The sequence below is a fragment of the Pinus tabuliformis genome, chromosome 9 (genome assembly GCF_031772625.1).
Source record: "Pinus tabuliformis cultivar Carrire ecotype Pingquan chromosome 9, CPIR1, whole genome shotgun sequence".
Lineage (NCBI taxonomy): Eukaryota > Viridiplantae > Streptophyta > Pinopsida > Pinales > Pinaceae > Pinus > Pinus tabuliformis.
Genome location: NC_142307.1, coordinates 315248728 through 315257689, shown reverse-complemented (window position 1 = coordinate 315257689; position 8962 = coordinate 315248728). Strand labels below are relative to the sequence as shown.

The following is an 8962-nucleotide window of genomic DNA, read 5'->3' as shown; positions in this document are numbered from 1 at the left end:
TTATTAGACGAGAACCCACTGATTCAGCCAAATTAAGGGAAAACCAGGAAGTGGTAGAGCTCTTCACACGAGCACAATGGATGTCTTTTTGTGATAAGCTGCAGGGTTACGATGATGAAGTGGCCGAAGAATTCTTGCAGGCTCTGAGGCCGAAATCCCAGACACTGGCCACAGTGAACTTCAGAGGTCTAAGCCTCAAGCTCACCCCGCAACATATCAGTCGGATCACTGAACTTCCGATGGGTTTGCCATGGGATAAGGAAGAAAGAAAGTTGAGCCAGCAAGCCAAGAAGGAATTCTTTCCACCTGAGGAGGAATTCTCAGAGGACAAAAATGGGGTGCGAAGAACGAGTCTGTTGCCACCATGGAATGAAGTCAGTTTGCAAATCATGAAATATATAACTTGTGAAGGCCGTTTTAGCATCGTGTATGCATATCACTTTCGGTTGCTCACTGAATTGAGGCACCAGATTGATCTTCCTGTAGAACAAAAACTGAGCATCCCTTATTTCCTATTGCAGTCTCTAATGGAGTGTGCCACAAAGCTGAAAGAGGGCATACCGGATCAGATAGCCCACCATGGGCTGATAAAGCTTCTTGTGGAAGATGCACTGCATTCATATAAGGTTCCCCTCTCATGGGAATCCTTCCGGAATTTGACAAGAGATGGAGACATTAAAATGTTGATCGAAGAAACGGGTTCTTCCAGCAGTGAGGAACAAGAAGCAGTGGCCGAGGAAAAGAGAGGAAAAGGCCAGAAGACCCCGACCACAGTGCAGAAGAAAGAACAAAAGAAGAAGCATGAGGAAAAGGATGACAAAGAAAAAGGTGGCACACCTATCTTGTCAGCAAGAGAAAAGAGGCTGAAGAGCAGAATGGATAAAGCTGAGGTGGTCCACGTCAGCCCAAGTACCTCATCAGCACCTGCAACCAAAGCAAAAAGAAAAACTCAGGCAGCTAAGCAAGCAAAGGTGGAGACACCTGTGTCTACAGGAAAGCAGAAACAGGCTTCTACAGGAAGCCCGAAAACAGAGACAAAGGCTTCTACAGGAAGCCCGAAAATCATTAAGAAACAGGCTTCTACAGGAAGCCCGAAGACAGAGAAAGGGTCTTCTACAGGAAGCCCCAAAAAGGTGAAACCCAAAGAGAAGAAGGTGGATATTCTGGCACGGGAGGCAGCAGCTGTATTAGCTGGCCTCAGCACGCCACCTAAGCCAAAAGAAAAGAGGAAGAGGGATACCCCTCTATACTTTAAAGCTCGAAGAAGTGTTAGGATAAAAACGGGCAAGCCACAGCCTAAGTCCAGCAGCCCGATTGTCATCGAAGATACACCTGCTTATCCCAAAGAAAAGTCACCCTCCAGGATCATAGTCACCTACGAGAAGGGGAGTCCAAAGAAAAATACTTGGCAAGAAAGGTTAGACCTGGTGACTGAAAAATCTCGGCTACAGGAAGCTGAAAATGTTCTACAGGACACGCTGGCCTGGCTACAGGAAACGGAAAAGAGGGAAGGAGAAGGACCCTCATCACCACCAAGGGAGGGGGAGGTAGAACCGCCTGAAGTGATAGAAACGGAGCATATACCAGAACCTAGCCCTTCGCCTAATCTGAGTTCATACTACACCTTTTTAGAGGCGGGCAAAATCATACCGCAGAAATTTACTGTGCCTCTATTTTTTGCACTAGAGGAAGAAAGAGTCCGTTCCCACACATGGATGCAGATCGCCAAATCAAAGGGTGTGGCAGACATAGGCCCTTTACAAGAGCAACTTAAGGAGGCCAGGAGTGAATTCACCATGGCTAAACATGTGTCTAATTGCCAACGTGTGCTTCTACAGGAAGAAAATCAGAAGCTCAGATTGCAGCTACAGGAACTAAGGATAGGGGCAGGAACATCCTCCAAGGACATCACAAAAGAACAACAAGGTGAAAAGGAGTTGACCACCGGTCTTGAAGAGCCAATGACACTTCTACAGGAAGCAGAACAACAAACAAAAATCGAAGTGCAAGCTCTAAGAGAACAACTGCAACAAAAGGAAGCACAATTGGCCTGCATGGCCAGTTGGGCCATGGAGGCAATACAGTGCAGACCACCTGCAAAATCCTATGGATTGTATTTGAAAGATCAATGGCTGCAGTTCCAAATAAACACCTTGGCACAAAGAGGTATTTCACATATCCAAAACCCACAACAATTTTCTGAATTGTGCAGTACTAGTTCGTCAGAAGACAAAGCCAAATTAGCAGAGTTTTACCTCCACAATTTGGCTTTGCCTAATGAAGTCTCCTGGGATCCCAATATTGCCTTGGGTGATATGCAATTGATGGCGTTCGCCTCATGGTTAAACCATGAGGATCAAAGAGCAGCTGAAGCAAAATCGGTCATGAACCAAGAAGTGAGGGAGCCACTGTTCATTCGACCAGAACTAGAGGATCCGGTGACACTCATCTCAGCCCACCAACAGTTGGCTACGGATCCCACAGCTTCCTTGAGATTTATGGACCAAGAGGCCCAAGCCATAGCTCACTTTGAAGACATGGAAAGGTTGTTGGGAGAAAGTGCTGCCCAAGCATGTGCACGCGGATGGAATACCCTGGCACACAGCATGAAAATCCGAGAGTACCATACCCCCATTCGGATGAGGGAAGCTTTGGCAAGGGTTGACCTTTACAAGAAATCCATGCAAAGCCTCCAGGCCAGCTGGATTGGCCTTAAACTCAGCCCACCACTACTGCTAGGATTGACTGAAGGCAATACAGAGGAGGATGACAGTCAACAATGGGAAGAGGTGAACAGGAAAGCAGGGTTTCATATCCACAGAGAGGACACTACCACAGAGCCTTGGGATGCAAGGGAAGCAGTGAAAGCAATGAAGGATGAAGATTTGGACTAAGTTGCTCAAGGACGAGCAAATAGTTTAGCTGGGGGGTGATGATGAGCCCCAATTTTTGGTACAATTTGGGCTCATTTGGCCTACTTGCTTTGCTCAAACCATTCATCTTTTATTGCTTATGCATTCATTTCTTGGTTTATTCATGTTGTTTGTAGGAAGAAGGGTAGGCATTCTATCTACGTGACTAATACATGATGATTTCAGGTTTTTGGCATTAAAAGGGAGCAAAGACCACGAAAAAGGAGACAAGGAGACAGTAAGGTGGCACTGCTGGTTTTTAGGAGAGGATGTCCACAGTCTTGGGGACCTTCCTCGGGATTCCCACCATAGCTCCGAGCTCCAACCAATCTCCCCACCGAGCTTAGAGGCAGCCAACCGTTCTACAGGAACAGCAGTTACAACTGTTCTACAGGATCAGCAGTTTAACCTTCAGTTGGACAGCCGAGCTCCACAAATCAAGGAAACCTGTTGGATTATCATTTTGCATAAATACTAAGGCCGTAGCCTTTGATAGGAGCTTTTTGAACTTTTGCATTACTATTGTAATTTCGAAGGACGAGCTACAGCTCGGTGTTGGTTCTTTTTGTAAGCCAGTTTTGGCATGACATCAGATTTTTGGTTATGAATAAAGGCAGGCAGATTTGGATCTAATTCTGAGTTTTTAAGGGAGCTATAGCTCTCAGGTTAGGGCCCAACCTGAGAGCAATAGACCTCCTCTGTGTTGTAATGTTATTTGCCTTTCGTTCCAGCACTTTGTTTCTTTACTTTGACATGCAATTCGAATTTACAGTCTGCTGATTTAGTTTTTGTGTGATTGAGTAGGATTAGCTTATGGTTACTTTGCTTTCAGTTACTTAGATTCGATAGGAGGTTTGTAATACACAGGAGCTCCAAGAAAAAGGTTGTTAGAGATCACTGCCATCTCTGTTTAGGGATTGGGGTGCAGTCCATATCAACCACCAAAAAGAAACGCAGTCTTTTACTTCCATGCAAGCTGCAACATAGTCATTGAAGATCCATCCATGCACTGTTGATATTGAACCATACTTCTACATTTTCCATTCCATGCACGGTTTCTTTTCTCGGTTTTACATTGCTGTTCATAGGTTTAATGGCACAGGTATCATAGGTTAATAAATTCTCGTTTTTGGTGCAAGACATAAGTCATTTGTTTCATTTACACTGCTCCATATCATTCCACTTCCTTCCTCTTTTTCTTGACCTCTCCTCAAGCCCTACTCGGCCTCTGTCCAGCTCGTTTACCCTCCAACTCATCCATTGCCACGTAGCTTCATCTTTTTGACCTTTCGTTGCTGCCATCCTTCTATCCACCAACCAACTTCGTGCACTCATTCTCTGTCCTATTTCTCTGCCCCTGAGCCATCACAAGTTCCATCTCCACCTCACCTATCCACCCAAAACCATTCCATCCCTTCACCATCACCAAACTTCCACTTACAGCACATCCTGTAGAAGTTAGCAGACTTCCTGTAGAATTCCTTAGTTTCCTGTAGGATCCCCTGTAGACATCCAGTAGAAGCCTGCAAACTTGGTTGCCGAGCATCCGAATGTTGTAGACCTCTGTGGACTAATGCTAGGGACCCTCTGGGACCTCTCCTAGCCATCCTGACCTTTCCCAAGCTTTCTCTCCCTTCGCACCACCTCTGCACAGCCAAACCCTAATAAGAGACATATTCATAATCACTCCATCACTTAAGCAAAAATAAAAAAAACAATGTTCTCCTTCATAGAAGTAGTTTGAATTCATGCATTCCACATCATTAGAAGTAATGGTATCCTTTTTAGACAGTTGCACTCTCACTATTGCATCATAGAGGTTAAACTAGTCAGATTCGGGTTTACTAGGGTTTCCATGCTTTGGTTGGCTTTCAGTTCATTTTTGCAAAGTAGATCAATTTCCCTTGAGATAGCCTTCGTCCATCATTTAGCAAGCTTCTTATGAGAGCATATAGAAGTTGGCTTGAGCCCTAGTGGACTTGTGCCAGCTGACCAAGTGACAGCTGCGACAAGAGCTAGTACTTGTGCATATAGCACCGTCGCTTCCAAGTTTGTACGAACTACCGGGTTGATAAAATTAGAGATAGGGAGCCCCAGGAGTTGTAGCATTATTTCTACAATAATGGAGCCCACCATTCGTGTAGCACATTGACACCAAACATCATGGATGACATGTTGCAGTTGAGATGAGGACTACTTCATGGACCTGAGCATGGTTTACTTATATGGATGGATTCTTGATTGAGTTCAGGATGTGACAGGATGCTTGAGAAACGATTGATGGTGTCATGAGGATGTGCATTCTCATGGTTTGGGCGTGATGGTTGGATTAGCTACCCAACTAGTTCAAACATGGGGACTAGTAGTGTACGGAGATATGTTGGCATTGCATTGGAGTATCATGGCAGCAGTTCACATGAGGACGACACATGATGAGGTCAACATGATATGTTGCAGTGGGCATGTGGCTTGAGATGGAGGGACCAGCCTTCCACAATGGAGCAGCATGTGGAGATTGTGACATGGTCGTTGATGATCATGGATTGAGATGACTTCCGATATATGACATATTGTTGAGATGAGATGTTGGCACATGGTTGAGATATGCTAGCACTTGTTGACATATCATGGGCAGCTTTGCACATGGTGGTGACGACATGATGGAGTTTGACACATTGTCGCGGTGGACATGTAGCTTGAGTTGGAGGGATCGACCTTCCATGGTGAAGAGCAGCATGGGGAGATTGTGACAGGGTGGTCAATGATCATGGACATATGATATATGACATACATTGGTATGGAGTATCTTGGTGACATGTTAGTCACTAAGATGGAGCATGATGGAGATGGGATTCTACATATGTTGCAGGGATGTTTGCCGTATGTGGAGGAGTTGACATCATGGTTGATGATGATCTTGGTGGAGAGCTACCGAGATGGTATGTTGTCAAGGACGACAATGATTTCAGGTGGAGGAGGATGTAAGGTCTTCGCAACTCGGGTAGACGAGCGACGGGCGCGCAGCACGGCAGGCGCACATGGGTGCGACGAGCTAGCGAACACGCGACAGGCGGGCACTCCATATGCGACGATTTGGTGAGCTACGTGCGACGTTTCATAAAGGCGCGCGACACTTAGTGAGAAATGTGATGAAGACTTAACATTGCGACGACACTTGAAAGGTGAACGATATTATATATGCGTTGTGTGATAACTTGCAAGCCGACTTGCAAGAGTTATACGATGGGCATATTATCATATGATTGGGGGTCGGCCTTAAGGCTGTACACACCGCATGAGATTACACTACCTTGTGTATATATGTATGAACGCAAGGCTCATTTGGAAGTCATTCATTCGAACTCAACTCGCATTACCTCATACGCATAGGAGGAAGGGTAAATAAGTGCGCAGAAAGGATTGGAGTGCGCATAGCTCATGCGCCCCAAGGTATAAGTGCGCAGATTTATCGGAGGTCAGTCGTAGGCTGTTCGGAGTACGATTTGAGTGAGGTTTTGTGCAGGACTTAAGGTGGAGTTCTTGGTGTCTTGGGTGAGCACCCTCCTACCGTATGAAGTTAGCACATGTATTGTAAAGGCTATCTATGCCTTGATTGTAAATTATTCTAAGTATAGACTTGGAGTTTTGCCAAGTATACTTGATGATGTATTATTGAAGAACTGTTATAATGTATTATTGTTGGGCAGACTGTGCGGGAGTTGCCCCTCCCTTTATACTTGGTTGCAATTGTTGATGTTCTTGGTTAATTGCATATGGATAATGAATGAGTATGGGCTTCATTAAGTATAAAGGATAAATGCATTTTACTTGGTTGCGAAATACAAACTAAGTAAGGACAAGTGAATTAGGTGTAGTCCATGTGCACGAGTATTGTTAAAAAGAAAGTGTTCAGTGGTGCCGCACCTCGCCGGCACGGTTGAAAGACCACCGTAGGCTCGGGGGCGTCACAATCTACATCTCAATTTTTATCCAACCACGTGGAAACATAGTCCGAGGAAGAGAAACCTCGACTTGGCTAAGCGTTTACCATTCAATGAATGTCGGTAGCTTTTTCCATATGGCCTCCACACCCTTATATATATCACAATAACCAGCCCTGGAGTCTCATAACAGATCATTTGTGGCTATTCTTCTTTAGTTATTTCATATGTTCATTATATTCTTGTTCTCAAAGTCCATATAAATTAGATTCGTTCTCATACATAGTGTTCATTATTATATTGCGATCATGGCCGCTATAAATGCATCAGTAATGGCGATGAATGGAGCATCGCTCCTGCAACGGAGGCCAGCGGAGAGGTCAACAACCAGCAGGCAGCTTCGAGTAAAATGCATGGCAGGGGTTAGTAATTCTGTCGCTGTCTCTCTATCCACGAATAGAAGGTTTTATGTTATTCTATAAGGTTTTATGTTATTCTATATATAGCTTAATTTGGGTCATGTGGATCCACAGCCGAAGGAGTCAAGGCAATCGCCTTCTACCCCTCCTGAGACGGTAAGCGATTATGCAAGCGCCAATTTTAACATTAACATGCACTGCACTGCCCATGCACTGAACTAAATTGAATTGACATAAATAATAATGCAGGTGAGAACAAACTTTAAGGACGTGTTTGCTTTCAGTGGGCCAGCCCCAGAAACCATAAATGGGAGACTCGCCATGCTCGGATTCGTCTTAGCTGTCGGGATGGAGATAGTGAGCGGGAAAGACCTCGCCACCCAACTGGCCAGCGGAGGAGTTCCACTGTTTATTGGAAGCACGCTTCTCTTCACACTTGCTTCTTTGATACCCATGTTCAAGGGAGTGTCCAAAGAGAGCAAATCACAAGAAATAATTTCTTCTGGGGCAGAGATGTTGAATGGGCGTTTTGCCATGATTGGCCTCGTTGCTTTGGCCTTGACTGAATACCTCAAGGGAGGTCCTATCATCTCATGATCATCATCAGCTCTATACCAAACTTCATAGCCCTCTTAGTGTAGGTTGTAATCCAACCCAACTTGTATTCACTCTTCTATCACGAGATGGCGTTGTAACAAATTGTTTTGGCAGTTTATGATATATTTGACACGTTCATTCACAATCTATGTCATTTTGATTAAAATATTTACCGAATCAATCATATAAATATATTTCTGAGTACATCTTTGGCAGAAACTCTGATTAAAATTTGGCTCACTAATCCTGAACGGATATTAATTGACACCAACCATACCAGGTTCCTAACAGGTTGATCTAACATGGAAGGATAAAAACAAGCCTAACGATCGGTAACACAGACAAACTTTTATTCATTTGGTACATGTAAATTTCTAAATTCCATAGTAATTACAAGCCTAACGATCGGTAACACAAACAAACTTTTATTCATTTGGTACGTGTAAATTTCTGAATTCCATAGTAATTATTTCAAAAGCGCAAAGAAAGAACTAAAATTTTTTAAATTGGAAAATTTTTATAAGGAATTTATTAGTCCACATATGGCATATGGTGTATGTATTTACATATTTAAATTTAAATAAATATAAAAAATGATATTTTAGTTTTATGAATTTTTATTATATATTAAGATGTACATATTTATATATAATTATTTAATATTTTTCTCTCTATATATAAAGTATTTCTATAATTTAAATTTTATATATATGTATTAAGCTAAAAACATTAATTTGATATATTTTTAAGAAAATGCTAAGAACATAGAATAACTAATTTTGGAAACAATCATTTACACTTAATTAAAATGAATGGATTATAAAATCTATGGTTTATAGTATATTATTAATTAATGTTATTTTTTTCTAAAAAGTAATTAAAATTTATTTATAGTGTATTTTAATTTATATATAAATGATAAGTGGTGATATTTTAATTTCATATATAATCCCAATTAACAAACAAATTTGATACATCATTCATAAAATACCCAAAGTAAAAGATAAAAGCATAGTGTGCAAAATTCAAGGAATAAAAAAAGCCATTAAATTACCCCTACCAAATTAATTTTTTTTACTAGAATAGTACAGAT

The 8962-nt window shown here is 42.5% G+C and overlaps 1 pseudogene; it reads left to right on the top strand.

Moving 5' to 3' along the window:
- The first annotated feature begins 7515 nt into the window (after positions 1-7515).
- On the top strand, positions 7516-7869 carry LOC149148477 (early light-induced protein 1, chloroplastic pseudogene; annotated as a pseudogene).
- Positions 7870-8962: the final 1093 nt, after the last annotated feature.